At 44.6% G+C, this 13,469-nt stretch overlaps 1 non-coding gene across 1 annotated transcript; it reads right to left on the bottom strand.

The window, feature by feature from the left end:
* Window positions 1-12,109: 12,109 nt before the first annotated feature.
* On the bottom strand, window positions 12,110-12,228 carry LOC133386331 (5S ribosomal RNA). The gene has a single exon (XR_009763106.1). It is a non-coding gene; the product is annotated as a 5S ribosomal RNA (ribosomal RNA).
* Window positions 12,229-13,469: the final 1,241 nt, after the last annotated feature.

Here is a 13,469-nt window from a genome sequence, read left to right on the forward strand (position 1 = left end):
GCAGCACTTTGCAATTTTTTTTAAATCCTCATGAAACGTCTACAGAATTTTAGTGCAACTTTCTCCTAATAAACATATGTTTATGCAATTTGGACTAATGTACACATTTTCGTAAGCAAATTCTTCTAATACAATGCTTTTTCTCTGTTATTTTCATGAATATATTCATTTTTATCCACACTTTTCCCTAACATATGCATTCTTGTAAGCATTGTTTGGTTGGAGAACTGTATTGCAAAATTCAGATAAGTGCAGATTTCGAAGGATGCCTGTGCTTTGGTTCTCATATTTGTTTCGAAAGTGTGCAGGCGATGGATTTGGCTTGAAATGTGGTTAGAATCGGATTTCTCTCTCATCCCTATTCTCTAAGCCATCCCCATGAACGCATAAGAGGATCCCTGCTGGATTGGACCAAAGGTCCATCTAGTCCAGCATCCTGCTTACCATATTGGCTAACAAGTTGATTCTGGGAAGCCCACGAGCAAGGCGTCAAAGCAGAAGCTATGATATGGTAATCCCATGCTATGCTTACCTTTGAAGGTTCCTTATAGTCCTCATGACTACTAGACATTGTGAAATCCCTCACATTTACTTTGGCAGACATCTGACATTCCAACCTTCCAATAATGCCCCTTTACCACAGTGGTTTCCATGAAGGCTGTGCACAACCCTCTGCCCCAAATTGGCCCTGAACCAGGCTAACCCAGGGACACCAATCTGACCTGGATCTGGCCCTAAATCAATATGGGTGTGGGTCTAATGTTTAATTAGAGTTTTTAAAACCCTAATTAAATACATGATGAGGAGGGGGGAAGGAGGAGGCACTACATCTCCTTCCCCTCCTGACAGTTCTGTGTGTAGGAAGGTTCAGTCCTGCAGGGTGCTATCTCCCCAGTGCATTCCCTGTGGGGGAATACAATTGAACTGCCTGCCTCTCCTTCTTCCTGTCCAACACCCCAACCCCCAACATCCCTGGATTACTCCTAGTGGTCCAACCCAACCCGTGGCAAACTGAGAGCCCGGATCCCCCCAAATCCATTCCCAATTTGGTTCAGGATTTGACAGAATCTGGAGCACAGCCCTTTTCTTCACACTATGTTCTGGGAAATTGCAGGACTCCTTAGAAAATGACACAAGTTCATCGATGAAGATATACCTGTAATGGTGTATGCATTTCCCTGTTACCCCTCCCCCATCCTGGCCAAGCCCATTGGAATCAGACTTAGACCTGCTGGCATATTTTTCTCCAGTATGTTTAATGAAAAACTTCCATTTAGAGAGCTTCATGGATCGGCTTACAGGTCACACAAGATTCTGCATCTCTACGCAGCATAACTAGAAACAGCTACTCAAAACGATGACATTGTCACAGCAGTTAGACACACACCTTTACAACCCTTAAGTACGTTTGGGCAGGCTCTTTCTACTTGCATAAGGAATGTGTCACAGAATGGGAATGTGTGTGCATGCAAGATCTACTCCTAGTTGGAAAAGTGGGGGTCAGCTGAGCTTCCTGGTGTGGTTGTCTGCGTGTCTGGGGCAACAATGGCAGTGGTACTTCATTGAGACCCTCCTCCTCTAGAGGAGGAGCGCATTGCAGCTGCAGCTGAGGCAAAGAGGGAGTGTGGTGAGGAGGAGAATGGGTTGGCTCCTGGTCAGTCACCATGGCCTCTGTTGTAACTGGTGATAAGGGGGAGGAGCTGTCACTGTCAAAAGTGCTGTCACCTTCTGCTTCAGCACTTTCTTGTTGCAAGCAACTAGGACCCTCTCCTGGGTCCCATCCTTTATCTTCTTATTCATCATCGTCGTCATCACTCCAGGAACATTACATGGGGTTCATCACACCCCACGGCCAAACTTTCCCTGCAATGCATAGCTTTGGGGGAAGGGTGTCTGTTTTTTAGAGGGGATGATCAGTTCAGATAGGCTAAAATGAGGGCCCAGCAAGACCAACCAGTGCTTTGCATGAACTAATCACATAAATCATGAGAGAATCATGAGAGCATAAAGAAAAATCCTGCTGGATCAGACAAAAGGTCCAACTAGTCCAATATTCTGTTTTCCCCATTGGCCAATCTGTGACGCCCACAAACGGCATGAAGGCATTAGCCTTCTTGTGCTGTTGATCCCTAGCTTGTGGTATGCACTGGCATACTGCCTCTGAAGCGGGAGGTGCCATATAGCCCCACAGGTTGCAATGACTGATGTATCTCTTCTCCCCCATAACTTTCTCTAATCCTCTTTAAAAGCCATCCAAGCTATTGGCCCTCAGCATCTCTTATGGCAGCGAATTCCATAACAGAATGATGTGAAGAGCCCTGCTGGATCAGACCAAAAGCCCATATAGTGCAGCATCCTGTTCTCACAGTGGCCAGTCAGATGCCCATTATGGGAAGCCCACAAGCATGCCATAAGCCCAGCAAGACTCTGTGGCTCACGGTCTCCAGCAACTGCTCTTCGGAGGCACCCTGAATCTGATCCTGAAAGCAGAAAGTAGCCATCAACGCTAGCACCCAGATATTTTGCCTTTGTACAGTAGTCTACGCGCACATATTTAAAGCCCCTCTCTGTCCTCCATCCAGACAAGCAAGAGCCAAGAGACCTTACCTAGAGTTCAGGATGCATTCTAGCCAGAGCTTGGAAAAGTTACCTTTTTTGAACTACAACTCCCATCAGCCCCAGCCGGCATGGCCACTGGATTGGGCTGATGGGAGTTGTAGTTCAAAAAAGTAACTTTTCCGAGCTCTGATTCTAGCCAAGCAAAACCATGTGAGATGTGATGAAGGGCCACTGACAGGTAATGGCCTAGAGAGAAAGAATGTGGCCCGGGAACAGTTCTGAGGCACCGACAGGGAGGCCTAGGAGGCCTCATTCAGCCCCTGAGCCTCAAGTTCCTCATCCCTGGTATAAACACACTGATGTTTGACTTCGTATAAGGCAGCTTCCTAGTGCTTTCCACAGAAGATAGCTAAAGTGTGACAGGGAGATGTCTCCAAAGACTTGGGTCCATCCCAGGGTCACACCCCAGGGAGCTGTGGATGGTTGCACTCCTGGCACCCGTCCTCTCCCCATGTTAGGGCACATCCACCTTTCCGTCACATTCTACCTTTACGGAAAACGCAGTGTGCTTACACAAGCACAAAGAATGAAGTGGCTCTGAGTCCCAGAATCTCTGTTCAGTGCCAGAGCATAACCTTGGAGTATTTCACATAATCATCAAGAAAAGTGCTCTCATCACACCAGTGAATAAGCACTTCCAGCCCACACACAAGTGGGATTAAAGCAGAAGGGCTTTCTGGTTGGCAGATGTGACTGAGCAGGCTTGGGGCTGTCTGTCAGCCTGACGTCATTCATGGCAGCCAACACATGTAAATGTAAAATGTAATTACACAAATGTAAATATGCATTTATTATTATTATTATTATTATTATTATTATTATGCTTTAGTATTACTCCATGTGCAAAATATAAAGTTATTCATCAATTAAATATTGCTTAGGTGGTTAATTAAATATTTTTAATTGGTTAAACGTCTACATTTTAATCCATTGTATTAATCCACCAAAAAGCTGCCTTGTTGCCTTTTTTGGATAACTGTGAATAGGAATGGGTGAGAAATTTAATTCAGTTAATTCAATATGATAACCAACACAGGGCCATCCTTCAAAAGTTGCACTTATTCAAATTTTGCAATGCAGCTCGCCAGCCAAACAGTGTTTGCAAAAATGCATGTGTTAGGGGAAAGTGTGCATAAAAATGAATAAATGAGTGAAAGCAATATACAAAAATGTGTTATATTGAGAGGAATTGCTTGCAAAAATGTGTACATTAATCAACACTGCCTACGAAAATGTGTTTATTAGGAGAAATTCACACTAACCATATGATGAAGAACCAGAAATTTTAGAATGTGAGGTGAAAGCTGCTCTTAAAATACTTGGAAGAAACAAATCACCAGGAACAGATGGCATACTTTGGGCACATAATTGGAAGACATGATTCACTAGGAAAGACAATAATGCTGGGGAAAAACAGAAGGGAGTAGAAAAAGAGGAAGGCCAAACAAGAGATGGATTGATTCCATAAAGGAAGCCATAGACCTGAACTTGCAAGATCTGAACCGGGTGGTTCATGACAGATGCTTTTGGAGGTCGCTGATTCATAGGATCACCATAAGTCGTAATCGACTTGAAGGCACATAACAACAACAAATAGTTGCTTAGCAACCACAAATTAAACCAGAACTATCACTAGAAGCTAAAATGATGAAACTGAGGTTATCATACTTTGGACACATAATGAGAAGACATGATTCACTAGAAAAGACAATGAAGCTGGGGAAAACAGAAGGAAGTAGAAAAAGAGGAAGGCCAAACAAGAGATGGGTTGATTCCATAAAGGAAGCCACAGACCTGAACTTGCAAGATCTGAACGGGGTGGTTCATGGCAGATGCTTTTGGAGGTCGCTGATTCATAAGAACATAAGAACATAAGAAGAGCCTGCTGGATCAGGCCAGTGGCCCATCTAGTCCAGCATCCTGTTCTCACAGTGGCCAACCAGATGCCTGGGGGAAGCCCGCAAGCAGGACCCGAGTGCAAGAACACTCTCCCCTCCTGAGGCTTCCAGCAACTGGTTTTCAGAAGCATGCTGCCTCTGAGTAGGGTGGCAGAGCACAGCCATCACGGCTAGTAGCCATTGATAGCCCTGTCCTCCATGAATTTGTCTAATCTTCTTTTAAAGCCATCCAAGCTGGTGGCCATTACTGCATCTTGTGGGAGCAAATTCCATAGTTTAACTATGTGCTGAGTAAAGAAGTACTTCCTTATGTCTGTCCTGAATCTTCCAACATTCAGCTTCTTTGAATGTCCACGAGTTCTAGTATTATGAGAGAGGGAGAAGAACTTTTCTCTATCCACTTTCTCAATGCCATGCATAATTTTATACACTTCTATCATGTCTCCTCTGACCCGCCTTTCCTCTAAACTAAAAAGTCCCAAATGCTGCAACCTTCATGGGGTCACCATGGGTCGTAGTTGACTTGAAGGCACATAACAACAACAATGGGGAAAGACATTAGCGCAGTGGTAGAGCATCCGCTTTGCATGCAGAAGGTCCCAGGTTCAATCCCTGGCATCTTCAGGTACGGTTGGGAAAGACTCTTGCCTGAAACCCTAGAGAGACGCTGCCTGTCAGTGTGGACAATACTGAGCTAGATGGACCAATGGTCCTGGCTCAGTAGAAGGCAGCTGCCTATGTTCCTATGATTCTGAAGTGAAAAGAGCATCTTTAATGTGTCCTTCTTCAACCCTTGTTGCAACAAAATGTATCTGCTAATGCTGGGACGAACTTCAAAATGCCCAAAGACTGCAAAATAATACTGCAGATATCATAATGCCGTTATGCTGTGATTGCTCTTGGAATACTGCGTACAGTTCTGGTTGCCTCACCTCAAAAAGAGATATTGCAGAGATGGGAAAGGCACAGAAAAAGGCAACCGAAATGAACAAGGGGATAAACAACCTCCTTATTAGGAACGGCTGCAGTATTTGGGGCTTTTTGGTTCGGAGCAAAGGTGAGTCAGAGGTGGCATAATAGAAGTGTATAAAAGTATGCATGGCATGGAGAAAGTGGATAGAGAAAAGTTTTTCTCCCTCGTAATGCTAGAGCTTGTGGACATCCCATGAAGACTGGGAGATTCAGGGCAGACAAAAGAAAGCCCATCTTCAAGCAGCATATCGTAAAAACAATGGAATTGGCTCCTACAGGAGGCAGCGATGGCCACCAACTTGGACGGCTTTAGAAGAGGATTAGACAAATTCATGGAGGAGAAGGCTGTCAATGGCTATTAACCCTAATGGCTATGTTCTAACTCCATTTTGGGAGACAGTATGCTTTTGAATACCAGTTGCTGGGTCAACCTCACCAATTAATCAACCATCGCTTGAATTGATGAATCTGCGAATTAAATTGGTTCATGCTCACATCCCTCATCACATATGGACAGGGATCAGAGAAGATCATGTCAGAGAGGCTGGAAATTGCCTTTATAATAAATGCACCAGCTATGCCACGTGCACGCCACTCTACCGGCAACAGCTCGACTTGTGTGGGCTAAGCACAGCTTTAACCGATCCCTGCAGACAGATAGAAAATTTCATTTGAGGCACTTTAAATCTGAGCCATTTCCGGCATTGAAGCACACCTGCAGCCAGGAGCCCGATGCTGCTGCCAAGTTTCAGTGTTCGGATGCAAAAGCTCTCTGAGTGCGAAGCATAAATGATCATTGCTTATTTGTAATGACCTTATTGTGTTGTCACCAGGCTTCACTTTAACAAATCATCATCTTTCTGCTGTCATGTTTTCAGCAGCTGTTGCCCTGCTGCACATGTGCTGAAGGTCCTCTCCCCACTCCTTCTAAAAGCTACTTGACAAAACAAGAAACAATGGGGATCAGTTCTCTTGCATGCATACACCAGAGGCAGAGAGAGGAGCCAGAAGTTTTTGCAGGAAAAAGTAAGAAGGCATTGTCTAATTTGGATAGATGCTGGAAGGGCAATGATGGAAATGCCTCACTGAGGCATATGATGTGGACATGTCCAGTGACATTTTCTTTTTGGTGTGGAGCTGTTCTTAATTTTCTAGTGCTGAAATCCTTGAATTTTGTGGAATGTTTATGTGCTTGTAAATTATATTCCTGTTATATGAGGATTAATGGCAGGGCAACTAGAATGGACTTTACGGGTCTTAATGATCACTAAGAGGTTTATTTATTTATATCCTGCCCTTCCTCCTAGTAGGAGCCCGGGCGGCAAACAAAAGCACTAAAAACACTTTAAACCATCATAAAAAAAGACTTTAAAATATATTAAAACACAACAACCATTAAAAACATATTAAAACAAAACATATTTTAAAACGTTTTTTAAAAGCTTTAAACCCCTTTTGAAAAATAAGATATAAAAATATATTAAAAAGCAATTCCAGCAAAGAGGCAGACTAGGATAAGGTCTCTATTTAAAAGGCTATTTAAAAGGCTAATATTTAAAGGGAGGGAATTCCACAGGGTGGGTGCCACAACATTAAAGGTCCACTTCCTATGTTGTGCGGAACGGACCTCCTGATAAGATGGTACCTGCAGGAGGCCCTCATGTGCAGAGCGCAGTGATCGACTGAGTATATAAGGAGTAAGACGGTCTTTCAGGTATACTGGTCCCAAGCTGTATAGGGCTTTGTACACCAAAACTAGAACCTTGAACTTAGCCCAGTAGCTGATAGGTAGCCAGTGCAATTCTTCCAGCAGCGGGATGACAAGCTTATACTTCAAGGCTGGAAGGCCAAATATCTGCCAATTATTATGCAGTGGTTTGATGACCCAAACACCCCTGCTACATTTGAGCGTACTTTCTATAAATACCAATTTCATCTGGATATATATTTAGGCATTTGGACGGTATACTGTATATTGATCTATATGTGTAAACTAGCTGACAGGGTTTTTCCTCTCTTTCCCCACCCACCCACCTTTCTTTTCTTTTCTTTCTTTTTTCTTCTTCTTAATTAAATTGGAAAAGAAATAAAAATATTTTTTAAAGTTGCAGAACTGTTATGTATGCAAGACACTTTGCTACTTTAGGCAGAACCACAAATGGCAGACACACACACACACACACACTCAAGACAAGGTGCATGGTGCTCATGACCATTCATTTTGGCACCTGAGATAGAAAATCCTACATGTGCTTGTCCCTGGGAGTTAAAATACAATCGTATGGTGAAAGAGCCAAACAGTAAGGGAAAATACTTTCTGGCAATAGTCGTATGGGAAATCCCAGCCAGTTGGGGAATTGCGCAGGGAATGGGATTGTGTGACAGACTGTCACCAGTATGCTGATGACACCCAGTGCAAATGGCCTCCATGAAAGATCGTCTCACCCCTTAGATACCCAACTGATCACTGCACTTAGCAGGTTGGGGCCTCCTGCAGATGCCATTTTATCAAGTGGGCTGTTCTGCGCAATATAATAATAATAATAATAATAATAAATAATAAACTTTAATTTATAGGCTGCCTATCTGGCCAATGGCCACTCTAGGCAGCTTACAGTAAAATATGATAAAATACAATAGGTAAGATATAGTCAATACATTACATACAAGTTCAGTATAATAAATTATCAGCATTTCAATACAAGGCTAATTTACCCTAGAAGTCTCAGAGGTTGTAAAGGCCTGGTTAAAGAGCCAAGTCTTCAGGCCCCGGCGAAATATTTCTAAGGAAGGGGCATGTCGAAGATCTATTGGGAGGGAGTTCCAGATCGAGGGGGCCGCCACAGAGAAAGCTCTCTCCCGAGTCTTCACCAACCTAGCCACTTTAGTTGGCAGGACTGAGAGCAGGTCCTGTGTGGCAGATCTCGTAGGGCGGCACAATTTATGACGGTGGAGGCGCTCCGTCAGATATACTGGGCCCAAACCGTATAGGGCTTTAAAGGTTAATACCAACACCTTGAATTGAGCCCGGAAAATAACTGGAAGCCAGTGGAGATTGTAAAGCATTGGAGTAATATGATCATATCGGCGGCTATTCGTGAGTAAACGAGCCGCCGTATTTTGTACCAGCTGTAGTTTCTGGACTGTTTTCAAGGGTAGCCCCACGTAGAGCGCATTGCAGTAGTCTAAACGAGAGGTGACCAGAGCGTGCACTACAAGTGGGAGCTGGTGAACAGGAAGATAGGGTTGCAGCCTTCGAACGAGGCGCAGTTGACCCCAAGCTGCTCAGCACACCGATGAAACTTGGGCCTCCATAGACAGCTCGGAATCAAGAATCACCCCAAGACTGCGGACCTGATTTTTCAGGGGCAATTGTACCCCATTAAATATCAGGTCGATGTCTCCCAATCTTCCCTTGTCTCCCACGAGCAGTACTTCAGTTTTATCAGGATTCAGCTTTATCCTGTTTCTTCCCATCCATCCACTCACAGATTCCAGGCACTTGGACATGGTTTCCACAGCCGACTCTGGTGAGGACTTAAATGAGAGGTAGAGCTGAGTGTCATCCGCATATTGGTGACACTGCAGCCCAAACCTCCTGATGATGGTTTCCAGCGGTTTTACATAAATGTTAAATAGCATGGGAGAAAGGATAGAACCCTGTGGCACACCGCAATTGAGGGGCCAAGGGTCTGAAACCTCATCTCCCAATGCTACTTGCTGTTGTCTACCGGACAGAAAGGAACGGAACCAGTGTAATACTGTGCCTCCTATTCCTAATCCCTCCAGACGATCCAGCAAGATACCGTGGTCAATGGTATCGAAAGCCGCTGAGAGATCCAGGAGGACAAGAAACGTGAGTTCTCCCCTATCTAATGCCCTCCTCATATCATCCACCAGAGCGACCAAGGCTGTTTCTGTTCTATGTCCAGTCCTGAAGCCTGATTGGTATGGATCTAAATAATCCGTTTCATCCAAATGCGCTGACAACTGATTGGCCACCACTCGCTCAATGACCTTGCCCAGAAATGGTAAATTTGAAATTGGGTGAAAGTTGTTTAAATCTTGGGGATCCAAGGAGGACTTTTTCAGAATTGGTCTTATAACTGCCTCCTTGAGTGCTAATGGCAATACACCCTCATTCAAGGATGCATTTACCACCGCCTTGATCCCATTGCCCAATTTCTCTTTACAGCTCATCAAGAGCCATGACGGGCAAGGATCAAAGAGACAGGTGGTAGGTTTCACAGTTGACAGTACCTTGTCCACATCCTCAGAAGGAAGAGGCCGAAACCGATCCCATTGGATCACATTATGACTGGTCAACTCCGGTCCACTATCTGCATTCACGGTATGCGGAATCGAGCTTCTTAGATGCTCGATTTTATCAGCAAAGTGTTTTGCTAAATTGTCACAGGAGGCTTTTGAACATTCCAAGGATTCTTGAGCAACTGGACCAACCAGGCTTCGGACCACTTGGAATAGCCTCCTGGGACAACACTCTGCTGATGCAATAGAGGCAGCAAAGTAGTCCTTCTTTGTTGCCTTTATTGCCACATGATAGGCAGTTACTGCTGCTCTAACTTGTGTCCGGGCATCTTCGGAGCGGGACTTACGCCACCGGCACTCTAGTCGTCTCACCTCCTGTCTCAGAACACGCAACCGTGGTGTGTACCAAGGTGCCGTTTGAGATCTTTCCAGGGGGAGAGGACGTTTCGGAGCCACTAGGTCTAATGTCCTGGTGATCTTTGTATTCCATTCCATCACCAGGGTTTCAACCGAGTGACCTTCAGCAGGATCTAATTCCCCAAGCACATTTAGGAATCTTTCTGGATCCATCAGACGCCTGGGGCGGACCATTCTAATAGGTCCTGCGCCTTTGCAGAGGGTGTGTGGCAACGAGAAGTCTACATTTACCAGATGGTGGTCTGACCATGACACAGGGATAGAAGTCATAGTCCCTAACTTCAGAGCACTTTCCTCCTCCCCCAGGACAAATACAAGGTCGAGAGCATGACCGGCTACATGGGTGGGCTCAGTATTAATAAGGTGCAGTTCCCAGGAAGTCATGGTTTCCAGGAAATCCCGAGGGGCTCCCTTGAGAGTGGTCTCGGCGTGCACGTTGAAGTCCCCCATCACTAATAGTTCTGGGGTCATCATACGTACACCCGAGACCACCTCTAGCACCTCGGCCAGGGACTCTGCCGTGCAGCGAGGCGGGCGGTACACAAGCAGGATCTCTAAACTGCCCTTCGGGTCCAACCTCCAGTACATGCAATCAACAAACTTGGTCCCCTGGAGAGGAGGTCTGGCAAAGACTAAAGACTCTCAATAGATGACAGCCACTCCCCCTCCCCGCCTTCCTTCCCTCGGCTGCTGTGCATAGCGGAAACCTGGCGGGCACATTGCCTCTAAAATAGGTGCTGAGGCTTCGTCCAACCAAGTCTCCGTTATACATGCCAGGTCTGCGGATTCATCCAAGATCATATCATGGATGCAAGATGTTTTCTGCACCAGAGACCTGGCATTACACAGCAGCAAGCGAAGGTTGGTTAGAATTCTGCCTTTCCCAGTTATCTTCTGGGAATATATATAGGAGGCCTTTAGAGCTGAGGCCCTTACTCTTTGGAATTCCCTCCTGTTACACACAGTATTAGACAGGTGCCATCTTTAGGGCATCTACTAAACACCTTCTTTTTCCAACAAGCCTTCTAAGACCTTTCCCAGTCTGCATCAGCACGGTAGGGCTCCGCTTTTTGGCGTTCGGCTAATACGGCGGCTAAAATTAGAATAAGGCCCCACTCATATGGTGCTTGTTCTGCTTTTAGGAGGGGGGGTTGGGCATCGGGCCCCATTTTATTGACAGAGTTCCACTTTTTGGGAAGTTTCGCTTTTAGGCGGGGATCCGGAACGTAATCCGCCGTATGAGTGGGGCCCTACTGTATTAGAATTGTTTTTAGATATTGCTAGATATTTTGTTTCATTGTGTGTGTGTTTGCTGTCTTGGGCTCCTTTGGGAGGAAGGGCAGAACAACAACAACAACAACAACAACAATAATAATTCACCTTCTGCCAACTTTGTTTGTTCTGGACTAGGATAGCCTGACCACAGTGGTCAGTGCTGGATTGTTGCAATGCGCTCTGTGTGGGATTGCCTTGGAAACTGGTCCTGAAACTGCAACTGATGCAGAATGATATGGCACAGCTGTTGTGTGAGACAGTTCACACATGTTGAAAGAACTGCCTAGGATGCTAACATGCCAGTGGGCCACGTTCAAGGGGCTTCTGTTTTCATACAGAGCCTATACAGCTCAGGAGCTAAACACTGCCCATTCTTTAAGATCTGTGGGGGATGCCCTCTTGGCACTAGCACCTTGACTTGTGCCTTGATCTGAAATTTAGTATGCAGCAACATGAGAGAGGGTGTTCTCTGTACAAGTGCCCTGAATGTAGACTTTCCTCCCCTTTCAAAGTAAGGCTGGGTTTCAGCACCTTATTTGTTGTTATATGCCTTCAAATTGATTATGACTTACGGCAAACCTATGAATCTTTTTTGGATATGTTCATAGGGTTTTCATGGTAAGAGGTATTCAGAGGTGGCTTACCATTGCCTTCCTCTAAGCCTACGGCACCCGGTGTTCCCAGGTGGTCTCCCATCCAAGTACTAACCAGGCCTGACCCTGCTTAGCTTCTGAGGTCAGACGAGATCCGGCACGTTCAGGGTAGTATGGCTGTAGGCCTCAGCATCAGACAAAAACCTATTTATTGACCCAGGTAATTAGGTGAATTATTGGCAGCTTAGTTTGTTATTACAGGGTTTTATTGTACTGAGTGATACTTTTATTCTTGGTTGGTTTCATTATTTTTGCAGCTTTTAATGGGTAATGATTGTAAACTGCTCTGAGATTGCTTTTAGCAATGAGAAGAAAGAAGGAAAGAAATCTAAATGAAACAAAGCCAATTCAGAGGGAGGGCAATACCCCTTGAATTGATGAGCAGCTATACACACATTTGCAGCAGTCACAGAAAAAAATAGCTATATGAGAGGTGATTTTTTTCCACGCCAGCCCTAGTTCAACTTGCTATATCAGGGAACACCTTTATCTTAGTACCTTTCCTCTTTCTGATTACTTCCCATGTATGAAGAATGACCTGTGTAATTCTATCCCATTCACTATCTGTTTTGACAATGCTGTGAAAAGCTGCAGATCAGATACCAGAGAGGACAGGATACATTTCAAAGTTAGTCTTTTAGGGGGAAAGAGAATTTGCTCTTTAATTGAAAAAAGTAGTTGGGAGAAATTATCACATCTCCTAAATTGTGAGAATCCTCCTGTGGTTTGATGATCTCCTGGATATACATTTCATTTATTTTTAGAACCTGGATACAACTCCACAGTAATAAGATGCAAAGTGCAGGAACTGGCAGCTGCTATAATCAGAGATTTTAGAGAGGGAAATTCAGGAATGCTTGAAGAATGTTTCTAGTCCTTCACTGGTACAATGATGTAATATTGCTGAAAAGAAGATCTTTATTATGGGGTCATCTTAGGCAGAAGAAGAAAAAATAATTAGTGCCTCACTAATCTAAAGGATTATGTTATTTGAAGTGGATCAAAGCAAATTTCTGATGTTTTTTTTAAAAATGTAATGATTCAATTTCCTATTGTGTGCATCGTACAACTCCAGACTCTTGCATCTGTGCGCATCACCCTCTGGGCTTCCATTCGGCTTTGACCCAGCTGTGTCTTTAGTCACAGTGCTACTTGTACTTGTCCTTTGTTCTTCCCCAGTAGCTCGTTGAGTGCCTTCTGACCTGGGGGTCTCATCTTCCAGCACTATCTTGTGTTGCATTTTGGATACTCTGTTCATAGGGTTTTCATGGTAAATTAGTGATTTCATGGTGATTTAGTGTCATTCTGATAAATGCTTCTGGGTAAAACATTGTGGCTCCTAATTAGTGCTAGGGGCTACCCTTAT

This window comes from Rhineura floridana, chromosome 5 (genome assembly GCF_030035675.1).
Source record: "Rhineura floridana isolate rRhiFlo1 chromosome 5, rRhiFlo1.hap2, whole genome shotgun sequence".
Lineage (NCBI taxonomy): Eukaryota > Metazoa > Chordata > Lepidosauria > Squamata > Rhineuridae > Rhineura > Rhineura floridana.